Below are 15569 nucleotides of genomic sequence, written 5' to 3'. Positions count from 1 at the left end.
GAAGGGAGTGGCAGGTGACGGACAGATGATCCAGGACTTGCTCGGGAGAGCTCCCCCTGATCAACCAATCGTCCAGGTAGGGGTAGACGTGAATCCCCCCCTTGCCTGAGATGCGCTGCCACCACCACCATGAGCTTGGTGAAAACCGTTGGGGCGGAGGTCAATCTGAACGGCAGGACCCGAAACTGAAAGTGCGAGTCTCCAACCACAAACGTCAGGTACTTCTTGTCCTTGGGATGGATCGGCACATGGAAGTAAGCATCCTTGAGGTCGAGAGACACCAACCAGTCCTGAAGCTGAAGGGCCTGGAGGACTTGAGAGAGTAACCATCTTGAACTTGTCCTTCCTGAGGAGTTTGTTCAAACCGCGCAAGTCCATGATGGGTCTCAATCCCCCGTCTTTCTTTGAAATCAAAAAATAAGGGGAATACCATCCCTTGTTCCTCTCCTCTCCGCTACAGGCACCAGTTCTATGGCGCCTTTCTCCAGCAGGGCTTGAATTTCCTGTGCAAGGAGCGGATCCGGACTCTGCAAAGAGAGGTTCCCCGGTGGATTGTCGTGAGGCCTCTGCCGAAAGAGAAGACAGCAGCCGTGGGTTATGATCTCCAGAACCCACACATCTGAAGTAATGGCACGCCACTCTACAAGATGCTGCGCCAGCCTTCCCCCAACCGGCGAACCATGGGACATGGCCTCATGAATGAGTGGTAGCGGCTGCAGCGTTACCTGAGGGCAAAGAGGCAACTGCCCGAGCGGCTTTGGCACCACGGGTACCCTGTCGTCCACCTCTGGTACCCCTGCGTTGGCCTCTTTGACTGCCAGCTCCTCTCGCTTTACTGAAGGACGAGTAATAGCGAAAGGAACCACCCCCTCCATTGCTGTCCCCTAGGACGAAAAGGCGTAGGTTGGAGAACTGCAGCGCCCAACGACTTTGCTGCAGCTTTGGAGGTCTGCAACCTCTCAAGGCTCTCGTCAGCCTTGCTGCCAAAAAGTTGTTGACCGTCAAAGGGCATGTTGAGGAGCCAGGACTGCACATCAGGAGCAAACCCCGACTTCCGCAACCACGCAAACCTACCTATCACGGTGCTCGCCGCCATGGACCGGCTGACGCATTCAGCCATGTCCAAACCCGACTGAACCGACTCACATGGCATCCTTACCATCCTGGACCATAGCAAGGAAACCATCCCGTTCGTCCCCTTCGGGAATATGTTCAGCCGCTAACGCAACACAGCTACACAGAGTGTGTGTGAAACGAGACAAGGCACAAATGGAGTTGGCCGTCTGAAGCGCCATACCACCAGAAGAAAACACTTTCTTCGCCCAGCCATCAAATCGTTTGTCGTCCCTATCAGGAGGGATGGTAGGGTACGACGCCTGCTTTGCCGGGGCCGTGGCCGCCTGCACCACCAAACTCTCCGGAGTGGGGTGCCTGGTCAAGTAGCAGGGGTCGCTACTGGCTGGATGGTATTTTCGCGACAAGGACCTGCCCACCGCCGGGAGACTCTCCGGAGCAGTCCAAGCCGCCGCCACCCTTCTCTGTAGAGCCATATGAAACGGCAGTACAGGGTCATTTGGGGGACCAACATCAAGGATGTCCGTGAGATCATCCTGCACAAACTCCCCTGGGGGAGCAGACCAACCCAAGTACTCGGACACTCTAGCCATAAGGCTCCGGTACGAGGAATCGGCATGAGAGCCAGGCTCAGGCCTACAAAACTCTACCTCCGGAGAGGTGTCCAGTCCACTGGCATCATGCAGAGACTGCCTCAAATCGTCAAACTGACTATGGCCCGAGACCATTTCATCTGGAACCTGACTAGGAATCAGGCCATCAGAATCCTCATCCACCTCCGAAATATATTCCAGGTGGCGAAAACAAGGCACCCGAGTGTGCTTGCTCTTAACCAGAGCCTTCGTAGGGGGTTCACCCGTGCCACGGGGTACCTCCGACACCCCGGCCTCGAAAGGTGTCGAGTGAATCGGCGCTGGCGTCGAGAGAACAGGCATCGGCGCCGAGAGAATCGGCGTCGATGTCGAGTAAATCGGCGTCTACGTCAGATGCAGCGCCGCCAGCATCGACTGCGTCGACACAGTCCTCGAAGCCAGAGCTCCGAGCATGTCCTTCGACGACCTGAGCGTCGACGGCTTTGACTTCCTCGGAGCCGGAGCCTCGAGAAAGCCTGTCGACGCCCTCGACGCCTCAGGCGTCGATGTCTTCCTCGAAGACATCACAGGTGCACACAGTCTTGAACGCGTCGAGGACCGGGATCTGGAACGGGTACGTCGAGAACGAGTCCCCTTGTCCGAACGGGACCTCTCCCGTGACTCGTGCCGACCACTCTTGTGAGCGGTGTCTCGACCTCTCACGGCCGACCCCACTCGGGGGCGCGGACAGCTTAGTACCCTGCGACTCGAGAATCGCCAGCATTTTCTTCCCGAAGGAAGCGCATTCCTCCGGTGTCGCACGGCTAGTGGGGTAAGCGACGTGCCGGGCAGAGTCCTCAGAAGAGGACCTGGAAGACTACCGCTGTCGGCGCTTCCGAGAATGCCTCGAAGAGGCCGAGGAGTGGCGAGACCGACTCCTAGAAGGAGACCCACGAGACTTCCAACAATGACACGGAGAGTCACCTTTCGAATAATCCGTCGAAAGCCCCGCAGACTTCGACTTCCGGGGCTTGGACACCCGACCTACCGACAACTTCTTCTTACGTTCCCGTAATGCTTTATACGTGAGCGACTGGCAGTCGATACAGTCATCCGTGTCGTGGGCCTCCCCAAGGCACCAGAGGCAGGCGTCGTGCGAGTCCGTCACCGACATCTTGGACCCACACTCCCTGCACTTCTTGAAGCCCGGACGCAGAGTCGAAGACGAAGTAGAAGACATCTTCTTACGAAGGATTTTCTCACAAAAACTAACAGGTTCGAAGAACCGAGAAGAACATAACTCCAAAGAGTCGAGGTGTAACCGAGATTCACGAAGCAACACGTTCGCGGAAAAAACGGAACTGAGGCTACGGGCGTCGTGCGTCCTACTTATCACATCGGATGACGTCGGACGTGGTCCTCGGCGACGGCACTTCGACGCCGAAAAAAGTTTCCGAAGCAGCACAGCTGTGGTGATTACATGTCATAGATATGGAATACGTCAGAAGACCCAATCCCCTCGAAACTGGTTTACTGCAGATGCATTTACATGCATAAAGCATTGCAGACACTCAAGGACTGTCAAATTAACCAACTAGACCCAATTAATGCACATTTCCCTGGCTCATGCATCTTAATTGTGTTGCTTTGCATCACTTTGGTTACATTGGGCCTGATTCATAGAACGGTTTCCTTTGGGATTGTATCATTATAAAAAAGCTTCTGTGATTCAGGCCCTTAGTCTAAAGGAGTCCATATTATGGCCAGTAGGCAGTTTACTCGAAGTAATCATAAAACCAAACGCAACACCTTTGCTTCCGGTTGCCCAGTAAGAAGCCCGGCTCCACGCTCCAGGCCCATTTTACAGATCGCTCTCAGTCTGGCAAAGGGTGGCAAACCTCGGAGGGGCTCGCTTTATCTGCAAACACTCCGCGTAGACAAGTCTCAGACAGGACAGGAAATACGCTATTAACGTAGGACAGCTGCAAAGGTTAAAGGTTCACAAGCAATTCGCGCCATTTCGTTAATTCATGCAGCAGGCAAGCCATCAGGAAGAAACACCGAACACGCCACTGGCCAGCCACAACATTATCTGCGGTGTACACGAACTCTTCCCTTGTGCCCAACAGTACGCTCCATGCTACTGCCGCAACCATGAGCAATACAATTCACAGTGCGTGCAAATAAAAATTCAATAGTTGGGTTTATTAAACTCATTTGTTCGGTGTTCATATTGACAACACATTTTGGGTGCCTGCAAGCACAGCGTGCAACCGATAGCCATCTGTATACTTTAGTGTGGTAGGCCAACACAAACAAGAGGCATTTGCCTGGCTCCAGCCCCAAAATATATTGCAGGCAGATTTCAGATTAGAATGTCAAGATGGAAAACATTAACAGACTCTGGTATGCAGAGTTGTGGCTAGGGAGTGCGGCAGCACGAACAGGGTCGACATGATACACTCGTGTGCAGGATTAAGAACAGCACAGGCAGAAGAGCAAAACGAAAAGGCTTTCTAACTAGGCTCGAACACCAAGGGCGTGTGCGCCAGTTCAAATCCTAACGTTTAAAAATCATTAACGCTCAAAGGACTGGCAATTAGCCCCTCCCACCGGGCAGAGAAAAAGTCACGTGCAGCTACAACACAGTTCCACCGCAGACACCATTCTTGCAGTTCCTGAAGGAAAAAAAATGGGGTAGTTACCGGATTTGAACTCCTAGGCAACACTTGCACTGAGATCATGCGAGGGGGGGAGTTGGGTAAAATAAAACATGTGTACACATTTTTAGCAGCATTTCTGGAATGGTTCCCCAAAATGTGCAAATTACAACGAAAAAAATTCTTGGGGAGAGGTGGGGGACAAATGTGCTCAACTGTATTTTGTAGCCGTCTCAAAACAATTGCTGAGCCCAGAGACTCAGCCTTTCGAGGCCCCCAATTCGAAGTTGAACTGAAAACGGAGAGGACAAAAGTGAATTTTACTAACTCCTGAGAGACCATAACCATCGTGCCCATAACCACCGTGCCCTGGCGCCAAAAAGGGGAAATAAGTTTACCACAGACCGTTTTATGGCCTAGTATTCAGACAAACCACCAAGGGCCAACATCGAAAAAAAATCCTGCAATCTTTGAAACTTATGGCGCGTCTTTGAGCTTTAAGAGGTTTGGGCGCACGGAGGACAGCATCTTACTTCTCTGGGAACATCAGATACAAGAAATGCAAATGATTAAGCTCTTGCTATTGGATGGATTGTGAAGAGCTATGTCCAGGCAGGAAGGTCAGAAGATCCTCAGAGGTCTCGCCAGGGTGCACACAAAAAACGGAGAGAAATTGAATATGCCATACACATTTTGACTTGAGACAAACTATTGCTCTCCAAATCATCTGGCGCAGCCGCGAGCCATCCAGCCTGCATATCCTTTCATAATTGATGACATTTCATGTATAAGGCCCCCCTCCATTAACTAAAGTAAGAGAGAAATCAAACGACAGCCACCACGAAGGTGATGAGCCACCCAAATGGTTGATAGAAAAGTCAAGACATGAAAGGCAGGAGATGGATAAGCTAAGGGCCTTGGGAGCTGGGCGCAGAGTGGGGCACCTACATTCTTCCCCCACAGTCCTGTGCAGCAAAAGTATCCAGATAGAACTCCATGGTAATATCGCCGTGAAGGAACCCGCAACAGTAGAGCAGAGGCTGTGGGCTCAGACACAATAAAAGGCATGCTCATCATACAAGATTATGAAAAAGGGCCTCTCCTAAAAGACAGAACAGGATGGTTAGAAGGCAAGCATTGGAACGGCCAACCCCTTACACCTCTGGGATACATAATATTTGTATTTTTATTTATTTTATTGGCTATGTGTAAGGAATCTCTACAACAAATGGTGTTTCAAGGCACCACAAGGCAAAAAGGGGGGCGGGAGGACAAGGGTGAAAGATGACAATAACGGTCCTACTAGGCCTTGTGACATTCGGATTGTGCAAAAGCAGTAACAATAAGTGCAAGGGGGTCTGGGGTGGTGGTCTGCACAAAATGTGAAGTGCATATGCTGGGGTAGGGTGAAGAGGAGAGAGAGAAAGTAAGAGGGGGTTGGGGGGGAGGGAAGAGGGCAACAGGGGCTAGGAGAGTGCTAAGGGGAGGCCAGGAGGGCAAGTGCCAGGGATTACATGAGGTGCAGGGGGGAGGGTTCACATGCCAAGTGTGAGCAGGGTTGTGGACTGTGCGGGGAGCCCTGGTGCCTTGTATAACTCTGAGGGAACCAGGCAGCCAGTCACTGAGGCAGACAGGGGTGTTAGCAGGGGAGGGGAATAGGGAAGGAAGAAGACGAGGAGGACTTTCCGGAACTTAAGGCCATCCGGCTCTAGCCTGAGAGGGGCAGGGAGACCATTCCAGAGGGAGGCTCCTGCAGGGGAGAGAGCAATCTCGCCCCCCACTCGTCTGATCTGCAAATAGTTAGAGCTAGAAGACCGAAGGACTCTAGCAGGGAGGTATATATAGAGAGAGAGAGTGATGTGGTGGGGTCCCAGACTCCAGAAAGCCTTGGATGATACAGAGGGTATTTAACTTGATCCTAGCAGTAACTGGCAGCCAGTGGAGAGATCTAGGGTTGGAGAGATACGGTCCCTGGGCTTAAGGCAATCGATACATATCACAGTCCTATTCTGGGTTAGTTGAAGGGGGCGAAGGGAGGATAAAGGAAGACTGAGGAAGAGGCTGTTGCAGTAGTCCAGCCTAGAGAGGACCAGAGCTCTGGAGACATTGAGGTTCGGGGGGGAAGGTGACGAAAGGGAGAATACCTCTAAGGAGGAGACTGAATACCAATCCTACTAAAGCAGCATGGCTCAGGGGGACAGAACATGTAAATACATGGCTAAACAATCGTGGAAGAGGAAGCCATTAAGCAATGCAAGGCTTTTCTGCAACATACTTAAACAAGAACTGTATCCGACGGTTGAATCATGGATAAGGAGAAGCTGTCCCATCCTTGCAGGAAGGCAATGGAGCCAGGGAAGGGCAAAAGCAAAGGGATGCAGACTAGTTTACTCCAAGGTGAGCCAAGCAAAAACATAGGTCAATGTAACAGACATTGACCAAATACTTTACAAAACTAGTGATTAAATCAATTGAAATATCAATTTCAAGGATAGAAACAAGTCTGAAAATAAAGTGTAGGCTCATCCATAATGGGTGAGAGGGCAACAACCCACACATTTTGGATGAGTTGCCAAGCCAGCCCAAGGAAAATCACAAGCGTCCTTTGGCTGCAACAAGCAGTGAGAGAGCGCTCCTGGGTTGGTTTGAACTGTACACGTCTCCCTTTGACCGTCCATATCGCAGCAACCCATGTCCAATGGGCCATACAAGGCTAGGGGTGTTTTGCTTCTCCAGCATTGCATGTCCTATTGGGGATACAAGCATGGGTACAGACGTTCAGAATGCGCGAGGGTGCTCCTGCGCCTCCCAGGCTCCTTAACGGATACGCAGGATACAGCTCTCCACTTCCTGGTTGCTGTTCATGTTGGACAGAGTCCATGAGGCATCGTGGACCCTCTTGGAGGAGCAGATTCTGGACCAAGGCTGAAGGTAAGAAATTAAATTGTGCGTTTGTAATGAATGAGTGTTTGCTTGGGTCTGTGCGTAAATGAATATGTTGCATGGATGTGTGAGTGAACGTGTATGGTTGTGAAAAATGGGCCACATTCCACCAGACCCACAAATTAGAGGCCCATTCGATTTGCATTTCCAGGTGGAGGGCGTGCACCAAATAAGAGGCCTCAACACAGAACAGAACAGCGCAGTGAGCGCAACTCATGCTGGTGAACGGACCTTTGATTTGGGAGTGAATCAAGAGGCCCTCTTAGCATACAGTGATCTTTGCTCATTCTGCTAGTGGGAGGGCCCCTGTTTTGCTAGCAACCCAAAATCAAAGACCGGCTCACTGTGGTGAGCAGGCCTCGGATTGGGGTTGTGGGGGGGGATGGATTGCATTTTGTACTGGATATCAATGTTCAAGCCAACATGAAATGTTTGGGTTGGACCGCATAATGCTTGCGCTGATAAGGAAGATGACGTTTCTAGTTTTCATATACAGGATTTAATTAGGTATCTGTGGCTTGGCGATCCTATTGAAGTTGGCCCCGGTGTGCCGCTGTGCCTTTCAGCTGCTGTTCTCCTCGGCTGGTCTCTGGATACCTGTGGCTCACTGCAAAACACTGAACTGAGACAAGGAACCGGCTCTACTTCGCCAACAGGATTGTCCAACCAATCAAGTTAGCCTTGAGAAAGACCCTGACGGGTCGAAACATGCGTCGGCGGACCTTCTTAAATCACTAATTAAATCCTGTATATGAAAAACTAGAAAAACGTCATCTTCGTTATCATCAGCGCAACCATTACTGGGTCCAACCCTTTCATGGTAATACAAGAGGTGTGGGAAACACCTCTCCCTCCCGTGAACATGCTGCTAATCCAAATAGCAAAACCTAAAACAAACCATATCGCTGAAGACTCAGTGCTATGCATGTTGATTCAGCCTAGAGTGCGCAATTTCGCCTAGAACCATGAAATGTTGGCTTGAACCACAAAGCCAGGTAAAAAAATTCCATGCCAGAGGCATAAAGCATAACCACACTGGCTGCAGCAAAGTCCAGTCAGGTGACAACAATAATGTTTGCAGTAGAAGGAACAAGTTACTTACCTGTAACTGTTGTTCTCCAGCATGGGTCTGGCATGGATTCACATGCTCATGAATATTCCCCGTCAGGCTGGGAATCCTCGGTAAAGGAAAAAAATCAGTTTGGTTACTAGTAGAAAGACAGTTCAGAAACGAATCACTGGTCTCTGGGTCATATTGCCCCTAGCCAATGACTGCCCTCTACCTAAGACCCTCCTCTGGCAGCCATCTTCAGATTTGGTAGCACGTAAAGTGGCAGTAGGACGCAGAGGGGGAGGAGGGAGGGTTCGCATGTGAATCCATGCCAGACCCATGCTGGAGAACAACAGTTACAGGTAAGTAACTTGTTACTTCTCCAGCATGGGGGTCTGGCATGGATTCACATGCTCATGAATACAAGAATACATAGCAGTACACACATACACAACCACGGGAGGTGGCAACAGGTTCAACATTAAGCATTTCAACAACTCAACATTAAGCATCTCTTACCTCCTCACCAGGCCCACCTTAAGGCAACCAGGTTGCGCAGCACTGCCTGGCCGACCCTGGACTCCTCCCTGGAATCCCGGTCGACGCAGTAGAATCTCGTGAAGGTGTGCTTCAACCTCCACGTAGCAGCCCTGCAGATGTCCAGCAGGGGCACACCAGACAAGAACGCTGTGGTAGCAGCAATCGCTCTGGTCGAATAGGCTTTCGGACGGCTGGGCAAGGATCAGTTTGCCAACCGGTGACAGTGCATAATGCAGCCAGAGAGCCATCTGGAAATGGAAGCCTTCGAGAGAGCCTTCCATTGGTTCACAGGTCCAAAGTTCACAAACAGATGTGATGTCTTCCGCAGACTGTTTGTGCGGTCCATGTAGAACTTCAGCGCTCTAGCCACATCCAGCGAGTGCAAAGTCCTCTCCGCCAGCGACTAAGGTGACGGGAAGAAAACAGGTAACACCAAGGGCTTGTTGAGATGGAAGTCCGACGGCACCTTGGGCATGAAGGAGGGGTGCGACCTCAGCACCACCATCGTCTCGTGGAATGTCAGGTATGGAGGTTTACAGGAGAGGGCCTGGATCTCTCCCACTCGTCGTGCAGAGGTGATGGCCACAAGAAACGCTGTCTTCCATGACAGAAACTTCAACGGTGCCGAATGCAGAGGCTCGAATGGCGGCCCCATGAGCCTGGTCAGCACCACGTTGAGCTCCCACGCCGGGGCCGGAGCCCTCACCAGCGGGAATGATCGGAACAGTCCTTTCATGAACTCCTTGATGGCCTGCAGTGATTCGTCCACTGTTCCCGTCGAAGGGCATGTCCAGAACCCTGGTCTGCACGTCCTGGCGGAAGTCGGTGGCCTTAGGCCAACCACGCTGGCGAAGGCAAACGCCATTGCCCATCTGACGAAAGCCGGTGCCGGCGAAGTTCATGGCCACCGTAATAGCGTGGTCCGACGCCACTTCGCCTTCCAGGGCCTCAGTCCTCTTGTCGTGCGGGAGGAAGTCCAGCAAGGAAGCGATCTTGAACCACAGCTCGCTGTCGTAGTGTGCCACGATCGCGAGGGCCTTAGCCGCTTTAATCGTCGTCACCACCGACAAGATGACCCGCCGTCCAGCTTCTTCCCCAGCGGGGATGTTGAAGTTGAAGCCGTCGCCCCGCTGCTTTCTTCTTGGCCGCCGCTGAGACCACTGAATCCGGGGATGGTTGTGCCCTGAGGCACATAGGGGCGGAGTCCGCGACCCGGTACTACTTCTCGTACCCGTCTCTTAGCAGGAGCCGTGGACGGGTTCTTCAGGAGCATCAGCCCCTCGTCCCAGATGTCGTCCAGTAACAGGACTGAGAGGACCGTCTTCCTCTTGGCCTCCCGCCGTTGGTAGAGGAAACCTTCCTTCTTTTGGTCTTCTGGGCAGAGCTAGAACAGCTCAGATGCCCTGGCAATCATGGCATGGAAGGAGCCAAATTCGTTGGGGAAGGGGCCTGAGGAGGTGGTGAAGGGAGGTCCATTCTGTCGTCACCACCGTCGTCATCCGTCCCCGTCGTCTCCGTTCCCGTCTCATCCCTCGGGGGAGGGAATGGGGGTGAAGGCTGGAAGGGGGGGGGGGAGGAGGGTGGGCTTGTTAGGCGGGCTACCGACGGACCAGGCCCCACTGGGTCGTCGGTGGTGGGTAAGGGCATCCTTGTCCTCATCCCTGTGCACATGTTCTGTATAGCCATCCTGTGGTACAGGCACCGGCTGCAACGGGACCGACGGCTGGGGCGTGGGGTCCTCCGCAGCCCCATCTTCCTCGTCGGCCCCCCTGTTGCTCTCCTCGTTGGCCTTGTCGGGATCCTTCCTGTGGGCCCTGGATTCCTCGAACTTGTCCGGGATCCTTTGGACGCTCGCCAACTCATCCTCAGAGGTGGTATCCGTGTCCGTTATGGCTACCGTGCCCCCCCTCTTTCTCCTGCTGGGGTTTCATGGGGGTCTTCTCGATAGGCAGAAAAGATGATTTCCCTCCGGGGTGGCAGGGAAGCTCTAGCCCCTGAAGTCGTGAATCAGGGCCTTCACGACCTTGGGCGTGCCTGAGGCCTTCTCCTTGTGGGGAGGTCACCGCCTCGCTCCCCCTTGGCTGTCTCCGTTGGGATCGACCAGGGCTTCTCCCGAAGCTTACCCGGGTTCTCCAACTTCCTCTTCACCGAGCCAGAGCATTGACTCGTGGTTGATGGCGTCTGAGAATACGCCCTGCCTGGCAGCCGAGGAGCCTGACCGATCGGTGCTTCTGGTGCCTGCGGACTCCCAGTGCTTAGCCTTTTGTTGGGCCCCTGTCGCCGGAGCACCCTCAAAGGTCTTAGAAGACCGCTCGGATTTATTCTTCTCACCCGCTGCTGGGCTCTTCCCCTCCAGCCAGTTGGTGAGTCAAAAACGACAATCCTTCATTGTCCGTTCGGACATGTTCTTACAAAACGCACAGTCCTTGTCCACGTGCAATTTGTCGTCGTGAAGGCACAGAGATTGCTCATCCTCAAAGACATTCTGAAGTCTGCATCCAGGGCAGCTCCTGAACAGCTTGGATCCAACAGGAGTCATGCTTCCTTTGTCCTGCACCATGTCCACATGGGGTAGGCCTCAAAGATCTTCTGGAATCCTCCGTGAAGTGGAAAACACGATGAAAAGATGCCCTTGAGGGGCATCGGAAATTCCGAAAACGGGTCCCCGTTGACCAGAAGTAGAGTCGGTGGAGCTTGAGGCTCAATTTACCGAAAATATAAGAGTAAACTCTTCGAAAAAATGCAAAACGCAGTAAAAGCTCGAGAGCTACAGCACGAGGACTCCCAAGACTTGAACGTGCGGTAAAAATCTGAAGATGGCTGCCAGAGGAGGGGCTTAGGTAGAAGGCAGTCATTGGCTAGGGGCAGTATGACCCAGAGACCAGCGATTGGTTACTAGTAGAAAGACAGTTCAGAAACAAAAATGAAACTGATTTTTTTCTTTCCCGAGGATTCCCAGCCTGACGACTGGGAATATTCATGAGCATGTGAATCCATGCCAGACCCCATGCTGGAGAAGTGTTTTTACATGGCTAAACTGAAGTGCATTCCTGTAGTCAGTCTGGTTATGTTTTCTGCCTCTGGCATGGCATTTTCTACCGGGCATTTCTGATCAAATCAAGCATAAGTGGTATTACATGGCTAGACTGCCGTTTTGGTGCAGTCAGTCCAGCCATGTCTTGCTGTGGCTTCTAATGGTAGCCATCATGAGTATATATTATGTGAAGGTACTGGGATATATTGGCATTGTCAGCTTGGATGAGTTTTCTTATAAAATAATTACTGGCATTATGCACAAATGAAACAGGAGTATGATCTTTTATGGGAATACTGGCATGTATAGATGAAGCCAGTATTAAAATGTATGGGCATATATGTATGGTTTTTATACTGGCATATATTGTGGGAAAAGGCATAATGAAAATGCGTTGGGAAATGCTCCTGTGCACTTTTGGGCGCTTGAGTCTATTGGATTTGTTCTTCATGTGTTATCCTACAAAACTGATTTCAAACTGTTTGCCCCCCGCCCCAATTTTTCACAGACTTAGTGCTGTATAATTCTCCATTTTAACCCACTATTCAAAAAAGATATCTTTGTGGGGGTTTGGAGGGGGCCGTAGGGGTAGAACCATGCAGAATCTACCCCCTTCCCCACCCCAGTGCCTTTGAGGCAATCTCGCTACGATCAGTCGCTCCTATTTGTGGTAAATATTTAGTTCCCACCAATTAAAATTGTCACCACCCAGAATTAAAGAGAACACGCACACAAGATGCACCAGTGCAGTGTAATTTCTTTCCAATTTGTCAACTTTGTAAGTCAACCAGGCATTGCCAACCTAAATGTAACATCTTAAAGTACAAGGGTAATACAAGAAATCGAGTTTGATTCTTTCAGTCAGGGGGAACATGGATTTCACACAGGGGCCAATCTATTGCAGGTTCACAGTTATATTTTTAAGCAGTCTGTATGGGTGGCAAGCCTGGCCTTGCTCTTAAGGGCCACCAACTGAGTTACAGAATTCTTAGTGCTATAGGAACTATATAATGTCCTCTTTTCTGGCAATATTTCATTACAAAATAAGAAAAAAGGTTGCACGAAGGGAAGAAAAACAAAAGATTTGATGGCTGAAAGGTTTAGAATTAATCTTAACGTCTGGCATCGTTCGGGGCAACACTCCAGACCACTGTTCTTCGGCTGCCAAGCCACTACAGAAAGGGGAACCACCATATGCAAATCAGGCTCTGTCCCACCCCAAAAGAGGCAGTCCATCCCTAAATGCTGAGTCATATCCCTTCTCAGGGCTCAAGTTGAGGGTACACGCGGGGGGGACGGAGTCCACCCACTTTATTCAGAGGGTGGACTCAGTCCCCTCAGCTAAAATGAGAAACATTGAATGACCTCTTTAAATTTATGAATTAAAGATGACCTCGGGGATCAAACCCCTGTTGTCAGGTTTGTAGGCCGTACACTTCACCGCACTATATAACATGGTGAAAAATAGCAAACTAAATGGTGAAATGTCGCATTTCAGTACTTTAAGTCCCAAGGAAATTATTTGTATTGGTTCTTGGAATTGTAAAACATGCACACCGTTTAACGTTTTCAAAAACACTAAAAATATCTTCTTGATTTTGTGTGTTGATTTTATGAAAGGCAAATTCCATTCGTCCTATGCAATTTAATGAAATGTGCACATTTCACCTTGATATGCTAATTTCTGGCAATGTCGCATCCCATTGCGTTTGTTGACGAGTCCCCCCACTTTAATTTTTCGGACTTCACCCATGTCCCTTCTGCACGAGACCACAAGTATAACCAGTCATGGGGATACAATATAAATTCCACAGAGGCTCTAAATCACATTTATATCTCTAAACAATTATCGTCAGATCTAAGTTATTAAATTCATAAATCAAGCCCTATTCAACCAAATAATCTAGTGCAATCAACATGGGGTACAGAATAAAGAGACAAAAAAGGCTCAACTGGTCGGTTGAGCTACAGAAACGCCAACTACAATCCGTCTGCATATATTGGGCCTTACAGAACCATTGAGGGACCATGAAAACCATGTGAAGATTGCTCTGCAGAAGTTGTATGCCACTTAAAGAGGCCTAATACTGCAGCCATTTAAAATTGGCCTTCATGTCATCTTTGTGGTGTCCCACAGGTTCAGTCCCTACACTCTGTTTAACACCTACATTCAGCCTTTACAATCCCTCACAGGTTCTTACTTTCAGGTTTCAACTTTAAACACTTGCTGGCTTCTCAACTAAGTGATCATCAAAGAGACAAGGATTCTATCACTACGTGCTTTTTCTTCATTTACAAATGGGTAAGGCTCTCGCAACCAAGACGAATGTCTGGCAGAGAGACTCCCAGGACCCCTTGTTAATTTGCATAATTTAAGTAGCTTTGAGTCTCACCCTAAATTACTAGAGGAATCCAGATGTGGACCCCTTGCTCACTATTCTTAGAGAGGCACAGCTCCACCCTACTGATGAGGTCCAACGAGACCAAAACACGTGTTTGGGGTCGATGTTGGTACTCTTACTCAGAGGAGAATTGCCTAGCATTTCGGTGCTGGACTGCTCCAGGGTAGGACGAAGACTGATTATGTTTTGGACATTCCTCCTCTGTGAAAGATAGTGAGCTAAAGTGAGCTAAAGAATATGTTAAGACTCTTGCAACCAGGACGAATGTCTGGCAGAGAGACTCCCAGGACCCCCCTTGTTAATTTACATGATCGGAAACAACAGCAGCAAAAACAAGACTGATACTGGCAACCCCAACACTACCTTTCAAATAGCCAGTAATCACAGGTACTCAACCTTCATCAACAGGCAAGAATACAAACCTAGACACAATGTTGAACTCAAGACGAAGGTTTGCCAGGTCAACACACTTTCATAAATCTCCCACTTCTAAATGCACCCGAATAGGAGGCTGCTCCTCCTACTTCAGTCGGTTTATAAAAAAACAATTGAAGTGGGGACAGCATTTGTTCCTGCCTGGACTTTGCAAGAGACTGGATACTGGGCCTCGCAAGGCCGCCATTCATCAACTACAACCAAGGCATAATAATGACAGTGGGCCCAGAATCCGACCACATCATACTTGCGCTTGAAACCCTACATTGTCTCCCACTGAAGAGACTATCAATTTTACAAATCTATGCATGAATCACCAAGCACACTGGACCAGACCATCCAACTGCCTCATCAACCATCCAAATCGATAAAACCCCCGAGATCCTTCACATGAATAAGCAGCTCTGGCATCAAACAGAAAACGGAGAACGTGCTGTTCTCTTACCCACGACCTCAACTTTGAAAGTCTCTCCTGAGGCTTCATGAAGAATACCTCAGATTCATGCACTTGCAACAGAAACCCGACTAACATGGATGGCTATAATTTTGCACCTATTCCTGCTAAAAATATTTGTACTGTACACATTGTGGTAATTGTTGTAATTTATGACTAGTGAACCCCAGGAATGCATTGTCCTCACAAGGCTAACAATGGGTCTGAACTGTGTTTTCTTCGACCCATTGTCCCTCGACACCCTCTAACTACATCTATTCCCGTGCTCCAACATCCGGACCCCAGCCAACAAATCCTTAACACCATGAAGCAAATGCAAGTGGGTGCAGGTCACAAAGAGGACCGAGTGGTAATAACTAATGTAGGTGCAAAAGGGCCAACCAAATCACCTTAAGCGCTGTGAG

General features: G+C 50.1%; 1 protein-coding gene across 2 annotated transcripts in view; it reads right to left on the bottom strand.

Annotated features, from left to right (window-relative positions):
• MYH10 (myosin heavy chain 10) overlaps nt 1-15569 on the bottom strand; it is a 1173511-nt gene that overhangs the window by 1050972 nt on the left and 106970 nt on the right. The window lies entirely within an intron of this gene.

This window comes from Ambystoma mexicanum, chromosome 3q (assembly GCF_040938575.1).
Source record: "Ambystoma mexicanum isolate Mex_15411 chromosome 3q, UKY_AmexF1_1, whole genome shotgun sequence".
In the NCBI taxonomy this organism is placed as follows: Eukaryota; Metazoa; Chordata; class Amphibia; order Caudata; family Ambystomatidae; genus Ambystoma; species Ambystoma mexicanum.
The sequence above is the reverse complement of the archived record's forward strand: the minus strand, read 5'-3'. Positions and strand labels throughout refer to the sequence as shown.